The following is a 19,065-nucleotide window of genomic DNA, read 5'->3' as shown; positions in this document are numbered from 1 at the left end:
ATGTAATGAACATAACAACCCCAGTGGAAATTAACCAAGTGTGTTTCCTGCTGTACCTTCTCTAAATATCAGAGTATCAGATATAACCACTAATTACTTTTCAGATTACACAGGCACGGCTCAAAAAAATTAAAGGAACATTTTAAAAACACATCAGATCTCAATGGGGGAAAATTCATGCTGCATAGCCATGTGCAGGGGTAGCGTGTTAGGAATGAAAGGATGCCACATTGTTAGATCCACCTTGGGGCGATCGTGGCTCAAGAGTTGGGAGTTCGCCTTGTAATCGGAAGGTTGCCGGTTCGAGCCCCGGCTTGGACAGTCTCGGTCGTTGTGTCCTTGGGCAAGACACTTCACCAGTTGCCTACTGGTGGTGGTCAGAGGGCCCGGTGGCGCCAGTGTCCGGCAGCCTCGCCTCTGTCAGTGCGCCCCAGGGTGGCTGTGGCTACAATGTAGCTGCCATCACCAGTGTGTGAATGTGTGTGTGCATGGGTGGATGACTGGATATGTAAAGCGCTTTGGGACTAGTAGGGACTAGTAAAGCGCTATATAAATACAGGCCATTTACCATTTACAAATTCAAAGACAAAAATCAAAGTTAAAAAATGATGCAGCAGGCTGGTCCATGCTGTTGGGATTTTGTTGCAGCAACTCAAAATAGTACTCGGGAGTTTTTATGGCAACACTGGGGCGCGATCCTAATAAGACGACGGATGGTGTCCTGGGGGAGCTCCTCCCAGACCTGGACCAGGGAAGCACTGAGCTCCTGGACATTCTGAGGAGCAACCTGGCAGCGTCAGATGGACCGAAACATAAAGTCCCAGAGCTTCTCTATTGGATCTGGATCAGGCAAACATGGAGGACAGTCAGGAAATGTATGCATACTTTCACTGCATGGAGTCAGCCACAGTTGTGCATAAGGGGAAACCCAGGATCAACTGCACCACTGCGTCCAACAGTTTCATCCTGATAATTAATGACAGTCAGGACATCCCTCCGTAGATATATTGACCCCCTACCAAATCAGTCATGCTCAACAATGCTACAGGCAGCAGAAGATTCTTAAACCTTCTCCAGACCCTTTGACATCTGCATGTGCTTGAGCGAAACTTGTTTTCATCTGTGAAAAGCACAGGACACAACTGTTGTACCTGCCAATTCTGGTATTCTATGGCAAATGCCACCCAGGCAATGAGCACAGAGCCCACTAGAGGATGTCGGGCCTTCGGGCCATTCCCATAGTCTGTTCCTGTTAGGAGGACTTTACCCGGATGGATTTAGTGGCAGAAACACACACGGGCACAGGATAGTAGTGATGCAGATTTATATACAATGATGGGGGAATATTTACAAGGGAAGGGGCTATATACAGTGACAGGTAAAATGTGCAAGGAGAGCAGAGCTGAAGGGATGAGACGGAGCCGAGGTATGCGGGTGGACAGATGACGCACCGGAGCTACCTGAAAACGAGGGACAAACAAAGTTACAGAGTAACGTCGATAGCCGAGAGTTAAACTAAAGTGGACGGGGAGAGTTGGAGAGCTTACTTGCAACACAGAAATACAGCTGTAGCCGTGGTCACAGACTGGTACGAAGTAACTCTCCGTCACAGATCCAAAGAAGGCAGCACAAAGAAAACTAGGCAGGCGAGCAGGCAGCGGGACAGGCTAGAACAAAGGAGAAGCAGGCAGGAGATGGATCCTAAAAACATGCAGCTCAATAACGTGGAATCAACAGATTCAGCTTGCACCAACACGTTACCACTTATGACAGCGACAATACTCCGACACCAGACGTCCGTGACTCAGCTCCATAAAAGCGCTCACTGATGACGTCCGATGCGCCGCAGGTGTGCCGGAATGCCATCAAGCCCCGCCTACCTGTGCCAAGAAGGGAAATGAAACCCAAGAACAACAATACACCTACCCACCACCTCCTAACAGTTCCTGATTGTTTGGTCAAAGACATTCACACCGGTGCTGGAAGTCATACTGTAGTCCTGGCAGTGCTCATCCTGGTCCTCCTTGCACAAAGGAGCAGATACTGGTCCCAGTGATGGTTGAGGGCCTGCTATGGCCCTGTCTAGCTCTCCCACAGTAACTGCCTGTTTCCCAGTATCTCTGCTTTTGACTCTAGCCAAATGCAAAACTAGTGAAAAAAATAGCAAACACGAGGAGCCTCCACCTGTGAAACCAGTCCTGTTTCGGGACATAACACCGAAGCAGCCGAAACTGATTAACAACTCCCTCTTCTACTTAACCAACCAGATCAATATCCCAGAGGTTTAACTGACGATGCTTGATTAAAAAGTGTCCCTATATACGATCATATAACCATTTCCACAGACAGCATCACAGGGCGGCGTGCGGGCTGAACCACGGAGAGGTCACCCGTCCATCATAGAGCGATGTCTTTCAGTTATCTTTTCACCTCATTGTTATTCTATAGTCACTCTGATTTTATAAGGCTGAAGTGCGACATTTGGATCAATGCAGTCAATGCGCTGCATCATTAGCTTGTGCTAGCTCAGCACAGACGCCGGCGATCAGTCATACTGATAGGAGGATCTGTGAACCTTGGATTCAACGCCTGGCAACGGAAGTGAGCTTTGTGAACAATGTGATGCTATCAGGTAGGCCTCAGCTGCAGAGCTCGCAGTCATAACAACATTTAGAACGACTAAAAGTCATCTGTGCTGAGGCTGGATGTTACACAGACAATCAAGTCATCTCCCTCTGAACCTCCACGATGCTTCTGTTAGAGCATGTCATGAATACCAAGCCATCTTTTTAATGCATAACTTATTAATGTCTATGAATCACTGGCCTTTCAACACTGTGTACTATAGGCTGTAATTAAAGGTTAACCCAACCCTTTGCATGTCATCCTCTGCAGTGGATGCTGGATGTTGACTGACATGGCATGAAAAATGGCCTTGATCACACCGTCGGGAAGTTCAGCTGTAACACAGACGTATGACTGAATGGATGAACAGGAAGCCTACAAGCAAAACTAAGGAACAGTGAAGAGTGTCGCTGCTTTGAGCTGTTTATCAGTCTCATGATGAGAAAAATACTCCTTTCTGTTTGACTTTACTTTGTAGCTTCACACTTTATTGTTTCTCACTGCTCTCAGTGCAGGAAAAGAGTAGCAGAGAGAATCAGGCCTCCACTTGTTAAACCCTTGAAACGTAAGTATGTTATTATCTGCCAATAGGATTTCAAGAGGGATGAAGTTAAGAGTTTGAGACAGATTCCTGCACAGACGCAGTATTGTGCTTGACTGCTCTATTCTTCCGAGCGTTCGAGATGCAGAGCTGAATGAAATGTGCTTTACAGAGTCGACAATATCTATCAAACCTGCCTCTTCATAATGCCCAGCAGAGAAAAGCACATTTACTGCTCCTCTCACTGTCACGTAACCTTGCTTACTAAAATATTTGAGAGCCTCAATTCTTCCTTTGTATAACCATCGTGACCATTTGATAAACTAGTTATTCTCTCTTGTCAATAACAAGCTATTCAAATTTTATATCACAGTGCTGCACTTTAATATCCAGATATAAAATCTATAAAATAGCAGGTTTGGTTTTTTTCTCCTAGTAAATGCTTTCAAGGTGGCCTGCATGTATATTTACAGCTCTATCATTTGTTTTTTGGACTCTACAAGAGAAGCTCTGCATGGTGTTGGTGCACAAGCAGGTTGGAGATGGGATATTTGCTCTCACGGTCATCACAGAGAGTCAAAAGGAGGAAGAATGGTCTCAAATGGAGTAGTTATAGCACCCTGATCAGTACCTAATTATTATTATCTCATTATTTAAAACTTTCTTTAATATGAGCAGCTGCTATTAGAAAACGTTTACTGTATCTATGAAAATAAAGCAAAGCTAAATAGTTCCCCATTAGTTGGCTATGCAGGACCAACATTAGCCAATAAGGAAATGAGTTGGCAGGTAAAGTCTTACTTAAAAAAAGTGAGAAAATGATGTGCAGTGGACATGCCACTGTGAAGAAAGCTGTGTGGGAGCTTTTCCTCAGTCACAGTCTCAGCGTTTGTCACACTGTGAGATACATGTGAAAATAGAATTGCATTAGAGTTAATGACCATGGCCAGCCTCCAGAGCACGCATGTGCCAAAAACCACAGCTCCTCCTGTGGCCACTTGAAGCCAGTGCCAGTGCCTGTAGAGTCGCACGGTGCAACTCACAGCATTACAAACTGTGTTTATACCCAAGAATGAAACACAGTGGGCTGTGTGTAGAGTTTAGGGTGGTGAATATTTTTCTAATGTGTCCTGACGCAGGCTGTTGGTGATTTTCTGACAATTATTTAAATCAGTGTTGTGTACTTCAGCTTTGATGATGAAATACTAGCATTTTATTAACCTGACCTAACCTACTCACGAACATGGATGGCACGTATGGGCGATTAGGAGGTATACAAATAAAATTTACATCTTTATTTGTCAGAGAAAAATATTAGAATAGAGTAGAATAGAATGGAACAGCCCTTTATTGTAATTCTACATGTACAACAACATGCACTGATAAAAGCTATTTTGGAGAGAGGTGTATATAATCTATGCAAATCATGTAAAATTGACTCTATTATTGCACTCAGCCAAGGAACTATAAAGTAATGGGTTAATTGTACTCTTTTCCTAACAGTAACAACATTACATTAGAAAATACAGTAAAACAATGAGTCTTATGTTCCTAATTGCGCATGCGCCAGACCGCGCTTTTTGACCAAGCAGGACAGGAAGCAAATTCTGGGTCCTTTTTCCAGCTTCCAACGAACCCGATCGGACCACAGAAGTGAAGGTAAGCTATTTACATACAGTGAATAATATATAATAGCGCATGCAATTGGTAATTTTTGAAGTAATGAGCTATTACACTTCACTTGTATTGCTTACGTCTGTGTAATGCACCATTACTTTATATAAAACTTTGAATCTGTCTGTTAACCGTCTAGACAACTGCCCGTAAGTTGCAATGAAATGTGTTCGTGGTGCTTTTTATCAGTCAGCATGCATCACCAGTCCCGGACTGGTAATCAGAACGCTGAGGTTGTGTCCAAATTCATGGGCTGAATATGTCAATATGTCATATTGATAACAGATTACTTATTAACTCGAGGGATACTAATGTTCTTCTCTCCTGTCCTCTCCTATCCCCTGTTCTCCCCTTCTCCATTCATCTTCTGTCCACTCCCCTCTTTAGATAAACTGAAATATATTGAAAAAGCCTCTTAAATAAAATAAAACATGTGTATGCTTTTGGTTTCTTTCTTTTTAACATGTAGGAATGTGAGGATTACACCGACAGTATGATGAAGGTGATCGTGATCCACAACATCATGGCTGAGGAGGATCCATCAGATGTGTGTTTGAGAGAAACAGGAGGGATGTGGAAGCCGAACAAAGGCATGTGTACTGCTGATGGGACTGATATATGCCCTCAACCTCGAATATCCGAAGGAGCTGAAGAACTGATACATTTGATACTTTTCAAAAACTTTTTTTGGAACTTGACACGGCCTCAAAAATAAACTTGTGCAATGCACACGTTTCCCCTCCTGTTCCCAGAGGATCTTTTGTCCAGACATAGCTTGATGGAGCTGTAATTTTTGTTCTGACAGCAAGCACAGATTTATTGTTAGTGTTATTGTTCTGTTCTATGTATCTATATTTTTGATAACGTACATGCACAGAAACAACCTCGTAGAGTTTCTGTGCGTTTGGCTTTTAAAATGGACTAAGTGGCCTTTGTTGTCTGCATTAGCTGTTGTGTTTATTCTGTGTTTTTATGGAAGAAAAACATTGAGATGATGAACCATCTGAATGTCTTTTTTTAGGGGTACCTTTTACCTTATATGAATAGGTAATGTTTATCAACTGATAATAATTTAATTTTATTAGTAATTATAAAATTAATTTTACCTAATTTCAATGAGTAAGTAGCTGTTGAATATATATGTAAATATATTCAACAGCTTCAATTTAATTAAGTATTTCATAGCTTTTTATTGAAGCTATTTTATACACAATATATTGACTCAAATTGACTCAAAAGTCAAATTGTTACCTCAGATTTATTGGGTAGATTCTTACAGGGGGCCCTTTGTTGATTAAATTGTTTCTAGCTTAAAAATCTAAACTGCAGACTTTTGAAAGAGTGCAGGTTAAAGGCGCTTTGATTTTCACATTTGCAAGATAGTTCCATCCTTTATTTACAGTGAGTGTATTTCCAGATGGAAACACAAACCAGCCAAACGTTTATAGCAGACTGAATGTGATGGAGTGATTTCTTTCTACAAACCTGTTACGGCCCGGGGCTTTGGAGGGAGTGAGACTGCCTTGTTGTTTATGCAGATCACAGTGTGCCAGACCTCGCAGACGATTGGCTGCCTGGAGATCCCATGACCACTCCAAGACCAATTGACTGGCTGATTGTCTGCACCTGGGAGTATAAAAGGCTGAAGATCCTTCACACTATGGGGGACTGCTGCTCTGAAGTGACATGCAGTGGCCTCCTCGTTGCCTCACACTTGAACGTTGTTTGTTGAAACTGTTTGCTGTGTTGCTCTTTGTTTGCTAAACCAGCTGAACGTAGCTTCAGCTGGTTTAGCACTGGTTTAGCACTGGTTTAGCACTCGAGTTTTTGTGATGCTGGCTTGTCTTAGTTAACCTTTAGCTTTTACTCTTGACTGTTTTCACTCACCCATTCACACACTTCCTGTTCCTAAGCTCTTTTAAGCAACATTCAGCCACTCTGAGGCCGACTCACTATGATCATCGAGGATACTTTGACATGTAGACGAGCCGGGGACTGAGCACGATAAGCAGACGATCGGCTCTACCGAATGAGCTCCTGACGTCCTGATTGTTGCCTGTTGGACATGGAAACATTTTACTCTGATCGCTGCACACCAGTGACCAGAAACCCGTATGCTGCAATGATCATGCATTCGGGGGACGTAAATAATCAGGCTCCTCATTTTCAAAAAGTCATATTCAGAAACGATCAAAACCCAGATTAAACTCAAAACAGGAATATTAATGTGCATTCAGCGTGAAGCTGTCACAGTGGTAGAAGCAGCAGCAACTTACCCTGATTCCACTTTCCCTCTCTGCACAGCAGCTCTGTGGCATCTGGACGGCCTCCATTTTTCTTTTTTTTGTGAGAATTCATTTTAATTCTAATGCTGGAGTATATATAGAGAGCTGCAGAGGCTCAAAGGAACGGCCAGCCGAATGTTCCCAGGATATCTCTACACTGCAGAAAACTATTGATCCATGTGGTATAAAGAATCTGTTTTTCTGGGCACAAGTATTGGCTTCACCTAAATTCACTTGTTGTGGAGGTATTTTCACGGTTTGACTAGAAGAACATCTGTCAGCCAGCACGCACAAACACACACGAGCAGGCGCATAGATTCAACGGCCTCACAGAAATGAACAGGTTGTCTCCAGTGGAAAAAAAATCACATCCAATGCTAATCAAATGAATCAGTTTAAGTGCATTTCTGCCCTCCTATTTATCAGCTGGCTCTGTCTAAACAGCCGCTGATAATGCTGTGCGCTGCACATTGAGGCAGGGGCTCGTATCGACACACAGTGGGCGCCCATTTCACGCCTGCCCAGTTCAGGGGCTAATGAGTGCAGTTAGCATCTCACAAGTGGGCCTGCACAGTAATCGAACATCATTAATTCTAGTGCGATTCATTTTGTAACCAAATCACTGATCAAAGTCCATTCCAGCCTGCTCTAATAGTGCCCGTGGAAAAAAAATAGATGTATTAATGTCAGTCTCTGCATATCAGTAAACAAATTACGTGGATTCCATACGTGTCGGCATCCTTGATTAAATGCAATGATTACATCTGAGGTTCAATATTAGTTTTCATCTTTGAACGAAATGATTTTTGATTAGCTTAAATCGCTTCCCGTCATCCAGCGATCCGACTCGGATGCCAGAGTTTTTCAGTCAGTTTTACTAAAAGTTCTCTCTGCATATTAAAAAGAAACACGTCAAGAAAATTCTGGTTTGTTTCTAAATATATAAAAAGTGTTAGAAGTGATTAAGTTGTGAAAACAAGAGTTTCTTGTGGCACCAGGACATTAAATAGTTTTTCATAACGTTTGACATTCATTTGCAGAAGTCGTGCTTTGATGATGCGCTGAAGGCATATTTATCAAGATACTCCCCCTTCAGTAGTCCACATAACTCCTCTTAATTTTATAGATGATGTATGTCTTTCATAATGACAATCCAAATCCATTCTTCAGAATGAAGAAGACATGACAGTAAGACATGACAGTAACGTTTAGTGAAGCTTCCTCAAAGAGCAAAAATCCCTGCATTGTGCAAGCAGGAAACAACAAATGCTCGATAGAAGAAAGTCTAATTAAAGAACAAAACCGGAAAAAGGAATCCAGAAGAAGAAAACAAGGCAGAGGAGTAAGTAGAGACCAGGGGTAATTTGGAAAAGAAGATAGAGACCCACCTAATTGGGCTGGGAGAAGACAATTACAAAGGCAGAGGAAATAAAAGAGGCAAAGACAGGAAGGCAGCTGATTAGCAAAATAAAGCAAGAAACTCCAAAAAAAGAGATGAAACGGAAAGTTAAATCCTTAGAAACTCAAGAGAACGGACGCTACCAAATAAAAACAGGAACCACACGAACATTTATCCAGTAAGCTGACCTTCATATGATTGTAAAGTGTAGAAGTAAATTTAAATCTAATTTGATATACAAAGAGGTGTTTACAAAGGTTATAAAGCTAGTTATGTAGCTATTTGGTAGTTACGTGTTTTGATATTTACATGTTTACACGTTTGAATGTTTAGACATGCATGTTCAAACCAGTAATAAGTATGTGTTATATCTACCTGGTTGTTTTCCCTGTTTTGATCTGAGTGTGAGATTTCCTGGCTTCTGAGAGGTCAGTGAAGTATTCATGGGAGTGGCACACAGGAAGTGGGGGTTGTTGTTGCAGTGTGCTGAGACTAAAGAGAAGCTAAAAAGTTATCCGTCTCGATCTTGCTGTTCCTAATTATTCAGAGAGATTCCAAACCATCTAGTGAACCCTCACGTTACATGATTATCGTCACTGGCAGATGCGCACAACCACCGCTGATAACAATACGTGTTGTTGTCATAGTGTTTTTAAGTCAGCTTTGTAGGTTACAAGTCGAGCTGGTGAGAATGCACCGCTGTATTCACTGTATAAAAACCCAATACAGAAATCTCAAAAGCTGTAGTTCCCATAGTGACCACATGAGGCAGATTCTCTAAGAATGTTAAAATGTAACCAGTCAATGTTACCAGCATTAAAAACATAAAAGCATATTGTTGTTACTAACTTGCAGGTACGTGTGTCTGTGCCATAGGGAGTATAAAAAATGTATCTCAAAAGTGATACTAATGTAGAATTGCTTTAAACTCGCCTTCTTTTTAATGGCCAGCAGGGGGCGACTACTCTGGCTCTGAAAGGACTTGCTCTGCCCAGGCTGTAGAGAAGCCTCCTTTGTTCTGTGACTTCAGTAGGTTTAAAAAAAACTACTTTATGGGCTCATTCACTAGTTTTAGTTTAAATTATTATTATTAGTTTCAGGTTATCAAGAGAATGGCTCATAGCTAACAGATATAAATCAGTGTGTTAAGGCACAGCGGGTTTTTATGTAGGAGCAGTTTGGTTACATAGAGTCAGTTTCATGTTATGCTACATAATGTTACTGTGTTTGGATTATTATGCTGGATTTGTTAACTTTAAAAAATCTACGAAAAAATAGAGCTAATTCACGAGTAATCTATTAGGAGCAAGAGATGGGTGTATATAAATATGTGTCACACTTTTACATTGTTGGGTAGTGGCAAGCATGGTTTGAGGTTTGAGAAGCCACATTTTTAACACTGAGTTTCTTGCTCTATCGAGAGGAAACAATTGTGTAGTTGTCTCCCACACTTTAAATGCTCATTTTACAAGTATTTGGCAGGGCAATTGTCAACAGCTTGAAGCACAATTGGAACAGACTGGAAGGAGGAGAACAATAGAAGGAAGCTACAAAAACCCATCTTTCTACCTCTGCTCTTAAAGACCCGCAGGACCACAGAATGCACAAGCAGAGTTCAAGAGCAGCACAGGATCTGTTTTCTTCCCCTTTCATAACAGCTTTGAGATTCCTCGGCATCGTCACCCAACTCTCTGCAAAGCCCCCTATGCTTAGTTGACCTGGTAAATATTCCCATCTGCGAGCATGGTCCTGCAACTACTGGTCAAAACCTCCAGGTTTCCATCTTACAGCTGAAACATACTAAAAATACGCAGCAAAGGAAAACAACCCAAGAATGAAGAGTCGTACACAGAAGACCCTAAAAAAGCAGAAGACTCAATTTCATGTGTAATCTAACACAAAGGCTTCACATGGAGCAGATAGCAGGGTCACTAATGATGACACCTCCTTCATCAGCAAGACTGAAGGAGGTCTGTTTTTGCCTTAAAAGCCATCATCGTATGTGTTAATCAAAATGAGTTCTTTTAAAGCCTTTTAATTGGAGCAGGAGCCTGTTATTCCCTAAACGTTTAAATGAATATTGTACTTTAGATTCTGCCTTACTTAAAATTAATGCGTTCAATTACATTCGCAGATGGAGAATAAAGGAAGGCATCAGGGCAGAAGTGCAGAGAAGAAGAAATGCTGCTTCTTTAGTATCAGAGCTGAAGTGAAATGATCATGAAATAATAATTCATAATTATAAACAGGGCTGTAGATATACAGCGTGTATCAAAAATAATGACAGGATTTCAAAGTGCTGTAATTCCACAGCCATTCGCTGCTAACAATAAAAACGTGAACTGCTAGAAATAACGGATTCGTGAGTTTCACGGTAGACACTGTTACGTGCTTGTACAGTTCTCACTCCCAAAGCGTAACATTTTATGCTAGGTGATAAATCGTCAACATATTACGCTTCCGGGCACCCGACACGTCCCATTATTACGATAACGAAAAAATGAGGAAACATGAGAACCGTTTGGAATGAATCTACACATGTATGTTCGTTTTACTTAAATCACTTTGGAAAAACGATCTAATGTCATTAAAGTGCTGCTTAGGGTTAGAGATAAGGTTAGGGTCATTCTGCTGGATTTCATCCATAACCCGGCGCGTAGCATAAGAACGCTGAAGGTCACATTTCACACTCCTCAGGAACGCCTCTGGATTTGACGAATCGTCAGATTGTTACGCCTCGGGAGAGAGAACAGGCTGGTTCACAAGTACATGTCTGACTATTGTTTGGACATGTGTCGTACGTGTGGAGGGGGACAAACTGAACACAGTCAGTTTTATATGTAACACTTCACACTCAACCATGAATATTATGAACTAGTACCGTAAGCTTGTGTCCATTACCATTGTACACACACTTACCTATCAGTTGTCGCCTTTTCTTTTTTTTTGCCTGTCCCATTTGGTTCTTTAGCCGTCAGAATTGTTGTCTGAAGACCAACAAGGAGACCCAATGGATTTACTTTACCAAATGGATCATCACGGCATTGCCGTATTGGTCCATTTGATCGACCTTTGTTGTTATTATTTATTTTATTTTATTTTCAGTTGTTACAGACGGGACAGACATGACTGAGGGATAGGAAAGGGAGAAAGAAAGAGGAAGGAAAAGAAAAACAGAAGGGGAGAGGGACAGTGAGAAAGGAAACTTAAAAAGAGAAAGAAGAGAAAACAAGCAAAAAAACAGCAACATACTAAACACAACACCATCGCATTAATCTAGCTGAGTGTAAACAGCAGTAAATACTAAATATTGAATGTTGTTGTGTAGCAAGCAGGACCGACAGCGCACAATGTGCTTTGAGGTCAAGAAAGGTGTAGTTTATGTCTATGAACAGTGAACACCCGTGTGCACACCTGTGTGGATCAGCGCGCTTGTATTCAAATGGTTTCCCCATGTAATGGTCTGCAAGAGGGTGTAGAGAGCCATAGCCCCGCCCCCAGGGCATGAAGCCGGCATGGAGGAGATCCAGGCCCCAGACATCCAGAGTGCAAGAGCCCAAGGAGGACCACTGGAGGGGCATCCGTGCCACCGTCCTGGGAAGAGCTGAGGAGAGCCCCAGATGAGGGGTCACCCAGTAGCCACGGAGCAGAAGCCAGAGGCAGCTGCACTGGCGTGCCCGCCGGCTCTGCCAGCAGCCAGCTGTGCCAGAGTGAACCGAGCCACAGGCCCAGAGGCCCGAGGGCCCCCTACGCCCCGGAAGAGGCCTGACCGAGCAACAGGCACCAGGCCCCGCCAAGTAGCCACCGGGAGTGAGCTGGTACATACCTGAGCGCCCAGCCCCGGACACCAAGAACCACCAATGCACCGACCCCTGAGGGCATCGGCCACCGGCAGGGAGAGTGGTGAGGGGAGATAGGCCTTTGGACAGGTTTCTTAAGTACTACAGAATTATTTTATGTGTTGGGTTTTTTTAACGCCAACAAAGTTATACAAGCAAGAAATTCAATCACCTGACACACAGATGTTTGTTTGTTTTTTGCTAAACCAGTGCAAAACAAAACTAACCTTGTTCATCACTTGTTTATGTCGTTTCCTGTTCACCACCTTTTTTGCAGTTTGCTTTCTTTCATTGCATCCATTGAATGTTTTCAGTGAACTGCTCATTCATTTGCAATTAAACATGACCTGGTTTGTTCAAGATTTTCTTGGAAATTGTCATTCCCTCCTCCTCATTCGCCATCCTGAGTCACTTCAGCGCTATGCTATGCTGCACAACATGCAGCAGGTTACGCTGTAGCACTTATGGGAAAATGCAATTATTCCATTTCATCCTCATGCAGAGTTTACAAGATGCTCCCACCTCTGAGCCTTCTTTTATAGCAGTAATTATAACAATAAAATGATGAGGCATTATAAAGTGTCTAGTATGCCTGCATCAATGAAAACTGGTGGGCAGTATAAGCCACTTTCACGTTTTTGTTCATTTGGTTGAGAACATGATGGAGCAAAAACAGACTGAAAGTGTTAAGACAAAAGATATATGCCAAAGTCAAACCAAATATTTAAGGGCCTCTATTTGTACAGCGCTTTACACTACATCCAGTCATCCACACATTCACACACTGGTGATGGCAGCTACATTGTAGCCACAGCCACCCTGGGGCGCACTGACAGAGGCGAGGCTGCCGGACACTGGCGCCACCGGGCCCTCTGACCACCACCAGCAGGCAACGGGTGAAGTGTCTCGCCCAAGGACACAACGACCGAGACTGTCGGTCTCGAACAAGCAACCTTCCGATAACAAGACGAACTGCCAACTGCCACAATTGCCCCTATATCGCTTTAGGAAGTCCACCTCAGCCTGCATTACTAACTTCTTTTTAAGTTGGAGCTAGCCAAGGTGCCAACGCATACAGCATGGTTTTAGAAGTGTGCTACTGCTGGTCAGTCAGCAGAGTGTTTGCAAAGCCTTTAAGAGGAGGAACATTACACCAGGAATGAGCAACCTTATTCTCATCAAGCAGCATGTCACAGCAATCTCAACTCAGCAACAGCAACTTCTTCCTGGGGACATCCCCAGAACCATACATCCCTACATCCATGTTTCTCTCCCTACACCGAACTTGATGTCAGGGTGTGGCTGTGACAGGCCAGGATGGGTCACCAACACATGGAGACAGACAACCATGCAGTACCATCAGATAGCTTAACAAGCACTGGACTCTGGGTGGAAGCTGGGGCACGCAGGGGAAAACAGAGCAAATTCTATGTAAACAGCAAAGAGGAAAATTGGACTGAAGCAAAGGGAATAAATCCTTCTAAGTTATAAAATGTCACTGATATATGTAAAAGATCGAGCTTTTCTTAAAGGTGAAAAGGGGCCATAATGCTATCATTTGGGAGTAACTACTTAGCTAAAAAGTTTGCCATCAGTACAGCCATTTGTGTGTGTGTGAGGAGTCAGCAGGAAGTGTGTCAGTTCAGTGGAACCAAATAAGCCTGTGAGCAGTCAGCAAATTATACTGGAAACAATGGCGAACAAACTTGGGGCACATCCAGTTCCCTTAATAGCTGGTGTTCAGGGTGCTTGAACAAACATTAGGATAAATATGGAGTCTCACATCAGGAAAGTGTTTAGTCAGGTGTAGAACTCCACAAAGCTTTGACTTTAACTGTTTACCTTTAGCAACCGAGTAGAAGCAGTTGGTGTTAACAAAGCGCAGTCCCACACTGCACCAGGTAGTGAGTATTATACAGCACTGATATTAGGGCAGTCTTTCAAAGAGTTTGAAAAATATCAATCAAATATTCACTGGAGTAACAACAAAAGAAAGATGCTATCGCGGTTGTGTCTAGCTAAGACGCAGAACAACCTTTAAGATGTGAATTCTCTCAGAAGCAGCTGATCAGTTCTGCAGTGCACCAAGAATGCAGCCGTAACAATCTTTGGGTCCGGTACAATGGCTCCGTGTGTTTGTCCTAGCCCCAACCTCGCACATTCTCCAAGTGCATTGATGTGTATGTCCTGCTGCCTGTCTAAGATGACAGAGATGGCACGGTGCCCGAAGACCCTTTGCTGCATTCCAATGGCCATTAATTGAGTACCTGCCCGTCATCTTGTCCCTGATTGATGACATAATTAGAGACGGGCCTGTTTGATGGAGATGCCTGGCAAACTCCTCTGTCTGTTGGCCTTTGTGAGGCTGTGAGGCCCCGGTCCCCAGAGCTTTGGTGTGTCGCTAACCTTGCCTCAGCACAAAGAGGACTATGCCTTCATGTGCCTGTGTGTGTGTGTGTGTACATGTGTGGACAGTGTTCCCTGGTCCTGCTCTCCTTAACAATGAGCACAGCTTCAAGCTTGGGGAAGCTGATTAAATTAAAGTGCCTCACAGGCAATCATGCCAAGGTCAAAGAGATGCTGTGCAAACTGCTTTTGGCACCAACTTTCCTCGGTGTGCGGAGACGCTTATCAGCAGATGTGTGTGGTTTGGTTTCGGGAGTGGCTGAACGCTCGTGGATCGTGGAAAATTGAATTGTCACTGTTGATTTTGCTGCTTGCATATCAGGGAGAGAATGAACTTTCAACAATAGCACAATATGAGGTCCTGGTCTGCACTTTGGATGACAAAGACGAGCGAGAGAACGGGCCCTGCCTGCATCAGTGAGATTCAGTCGAGTGTTTTTGGTCGTTGTTGGTTTTGTTTCTTTTTTTGGTTTCTTACACCGTGAGTCTTTTGTCCGGTCTCCCTGCATTCAGCTCCAGCCATTCATGGGAGATGAAAAGGTCTCCTGCAGCTTGAGTCTACCAGAGGTGTCTTCCTGTTCAAAGGGAGTTTTTCCTCCTCACTGTTGCCAACTGCTCTGTTGCCTTATTGTTGGTCTTTCTCTGTACTATTGTACCTTACATTATAAAGCACCTCGAGATGACTCTTGTTGTTATTTGGTGGTAGTGGTGCAACGGATCAAAAATCTCACGGTTCCGTTCGGATCACGGTTTTAAGTCATGGTTCGGATCAATTTTTGGATCAGCAAAAAAAAAAAAAGACAAAAATGTAACATTTACTTATTTACTTATTGAAGTATTTTTTGCCTGTTAAAAACATTCAACTCTAGACTCATTCCACACAATTATTTAAAAAAAATGATGATACAATATATGGCAATACAGGGCTTTGTATCTACCACTCCATTCAATTCAATTTCATTTATAAAGCACCAAATCACAACAACAGTCGCCTCAAGGCGCTTTATATTGTAAGATAGACCCTACAGTAATACATACAGAGAAAAAACCCAACAATCATATGACCCCCTATGAGCAATGAGGTAATACATACCGCTCATTATATCGCACTCCGCTGTGATATAACGAGCGCTCACGGTCACGTAGCTTTCCGTTGCCCTGGAGCTTCACCCATTTGTAGTAGTTGGGCAACAGAAGATGCCTGGGATCTTTTCCTGCTCATACATGCTTGGAACGATCTTGTCACTAAAGTGGATGCGCAACGAGATATCATAGCGTGGCTCAAGCACGTTCATCGTAGTTTAAACCGCTTGTTTTGCACAACAGAACAAAGCCTCCCGTCTGCAGCTAAACACCCCAGTAGCTTCTGTAATAGCTTTAGCCCGGTCGGACTGGGCAGCAAAGGGCTGCTTAAATACCACAAACTCCTCTGCTCCTCCACTTGGACCGCTAGCACTGCCCATAACTATCGCTTGACAGACTGACCCAATACGCCACCACACACGTACTTTTTTTTCAGTTTTTTTGAATCTTCGGATCACCTGCGTACCGAACCGTGGAGTGGGATCGGTTCGGATTACGTATCAACCGTGATCCGCTGCACCACTATTTGGTGCTATATAAATAAAATTGTATTGAAAGCTGTAGTGTAGTTATAGTTTTGTTAAGCAGGAGGCGCTGTGGCAGTTGCCCAGCATTACTGCACATGCTAACAGTAGCATATAGTGAGTCATAGCGTTAACAAATCGATTGGAAAGTTAAAGAGACAAAGAGCTGTTTTGTGTGCCACCAAAAATCAAAACCATTCGAGGGATTTAAATTAAATATCACACGTATATACATCGACCAGTGCTATTTAGAGTACTGTGATTCTTTTCCATCCCATTACACCGTCAGGCAGGTAATGCTGCAAATTATTGTCAGACCAACAAACCTGAAAGTGGAATCATTTTTGAAGTTGAGTGCCGAACATTATTCCTCAGAATACTCAGAAAATAAATAACCTCTTAGAGTACAATAGCATGTCACTGGGGTGCTACCCTCTAACGTGCTGCCATTGTATGCTTGAAAGGAGCCACATGTTTTTGCTTTGCACCTTAGAGCTGAGGTGGTGACAAATCTTTTATAACAATAATGATTTTTTTAAACAAGACGTAAAAATCTGAAGCTCGCCTTTCATCTGGACAGATCCGAACAGCGATGTCGAATTAAAAAAGAAACAATGTAACAGTGCACAGCAGTGCCGGCAGCATTGGCGGTTTGTCTCTTTCTTAACATAGCATTAAACATGCATTGTAGAATTCTCCATCAAGGCTTTGAAAGGCATCTGTGGCCACTGCAGGGCGAAAGGTTCAGCAGCTCCCTGCAGAAAGAGTGCTTACTGTAGAATTTCCTCTCAGCGAAGTGAGTGTTGGCAGGACCACAAAGTCTCACATTGAGAGACTTTGTGGTGACTCTTGATCACTTCCCTGAGAGAATTTTCCCCCGACTCTGAAACCTTGGCTAAAATGATGCTGCTGATTTGAGTGTGGCGGCGAATGGAGCCTTCAGAAAAAAGCAAAATCGATACGAAAGGTTTTCTGTCAGGTGGAAAGATAAAACAGGGGGGGAAATGCTATCGCTGCAGCAAGCTCCCTTAATGCATTTGATTACTCCTCCACCTCGTTCATATTTGCTTGTTTACCAGGAATAACTGCCTTGTTGGAGGACCTCTCCTGCGGCTCGTCTTCTTGTGGTGTTGACACAAGAAGTGGCGGCACAGTTATTGTTTGTCTGTCCTCTCTGTGGCCTCATAAATGCAAACCCTGTTCTGTGTTTCTTACTGTGATCGAGCTGGCTATTTAAGTCCAATAATTACTACCTGTAATAACAAATTTGTGCCTTAATGTAACAGTAAAATGTAACAGTTTTTTTTATTTATTTAATTAGCTATTAAGTAGCTAGCTTTAGATTTGTATTTGTATACCACTTTGTTTTAGTCTTAATGACCACTCACAGGATCGTCTGCACCAGCAGCGTATTAGTGCTGCCCTCTTCATCATCACGCTGATGACATGTAAACATATACAGAAGAAAACATTAGAGATGTGTTGGTCGGGAACGAAATGGCTCTTAGAGCGGGATCTTTGACGTGAACGACGCGAGCTGGCTCCTTATCACGAGCCGAGGTTTTTTTTTCCTTCTCTCACCCTCTCTCTCGCACTTTTTTTCCGCGTCACTCCGAGGGACTCGCAGTAGCACAGGAACAGAGCGGGAGGGAGAGAGAAAGAGAGCCAGGGACAACAAGGTCACATTAGAAAGGTATAGTAATCATCCACAACTATTTTCAGTTGCAGATGATAAAGGATTCAGAAAGTTTATTCATGCAGGTCCATATGACAGAGAATATGCATCTTCTTTTTGTTTTCATATTTTAATTTATATTTAATTGTGTTGTGGTTTGCAGTGTTTTGTGTTGTTTCACTTTAAATTAGTTTAAAAGGAAAAAGCTGAAAATTTAAATAGTTAAAAGTTGAAATGTTAATAGTTGGTTTTTGTATTATATGATTTATTTATTACATTTCATGTGGAGTGAATACATAAAGTATATTTACGGTGGCCCCTACAGACAAAACACGTACAAACTCCGAAACACATAAAAACTCAAAACACGTACAAACACAATAGCAGTGCTCCAGGATGCTGGGCGCAGTGTTGAGCTTTTGTTACCTCGTGGCTACACAAGCCAGCAAGTACCAACGACCAGATTTGGTGTGTGGTAGTAACAGGTAAATGAACATTTTTTTTAAAATTATTTGAATATATATGAATGCTTGTGTATAAATACACAAACAATACATATATGCTATCATGCTTTCAATTGTGTAATTTAAGTGATCTAGTAGCTCTGTTTTGGAAGTTCAGTTCATGCTAGAAATGTGTTTTGGAGTTTGTACGTGCTTTGTCTCTAGGGGCCACCGCATATATTTATATATAAACATATATAAATAAAACCACTTTTTTACATTAGTAATTCCTTTTGTGCATAATTTTATATTATTGTTAATAATAAATTAATTAAAGCAACAAAACAACCTGAAGAGCCGGTTCGGAGCCGAAAGAGCCAGAAATCCCATCACTAGAAAACATGTCTCAAAGTATTCACTGCTTTTCATTTTCTTTAAATGAAGAATATCTAAATGTAAAATTGACATTCATATGAATTTCTTCCTTTTCAGGGAGGGGGGCACCGCAGGGCATCACCTTCCTCACTCTAGTGACGATTCCACCTGTAGGTTCAGAAATGAACTCATCCTA

At 42.5% G+C, this 19,065-nt stretch overlaps 1 long non-coding RNA gene across 1 annotated transcript; it reads right to left on the bottom strand.

Annotated features, from left to right (window-relative positions):
• Positions 1-244: 244 nt before the first annotated feature.
• Positions 245-5,951, bottom strand: LOC146501268 (uncharacterized). The gene is made up of 2 exons (XR_014869522.1): positions 1,548-5,951; positions 245-1,460 (listed from the first exon to the last, which is right to left on the bottom strand). It is a non-coding gene; the product is annotated as an uncharacterized LOC146501268 (long non-coding RNA).
• Between the last annotated feature and the right edge of the window lie 13,114 nt (positions 5,952-19,065).

This window comes from Neolamprologus multifasciatus, chromosome 15 (genome assembly GCF_963576455.1).
Source record: "Neolamprologus multifasciatus chromosome 15, fNeoMul1.2, whole genome shotgun sequence".
Lineage (NCBI taxonomy): Eukaryota > Metazoa > Chordata > Actinopteri > Cichliformes > Cichlidae > Neolamprologus > Neolamprologus multifasciatus.
Note: the sequence above shows the minus strand (reverse complement) of the source record. Positions and strands in the feature narration are given on the sequence as shown.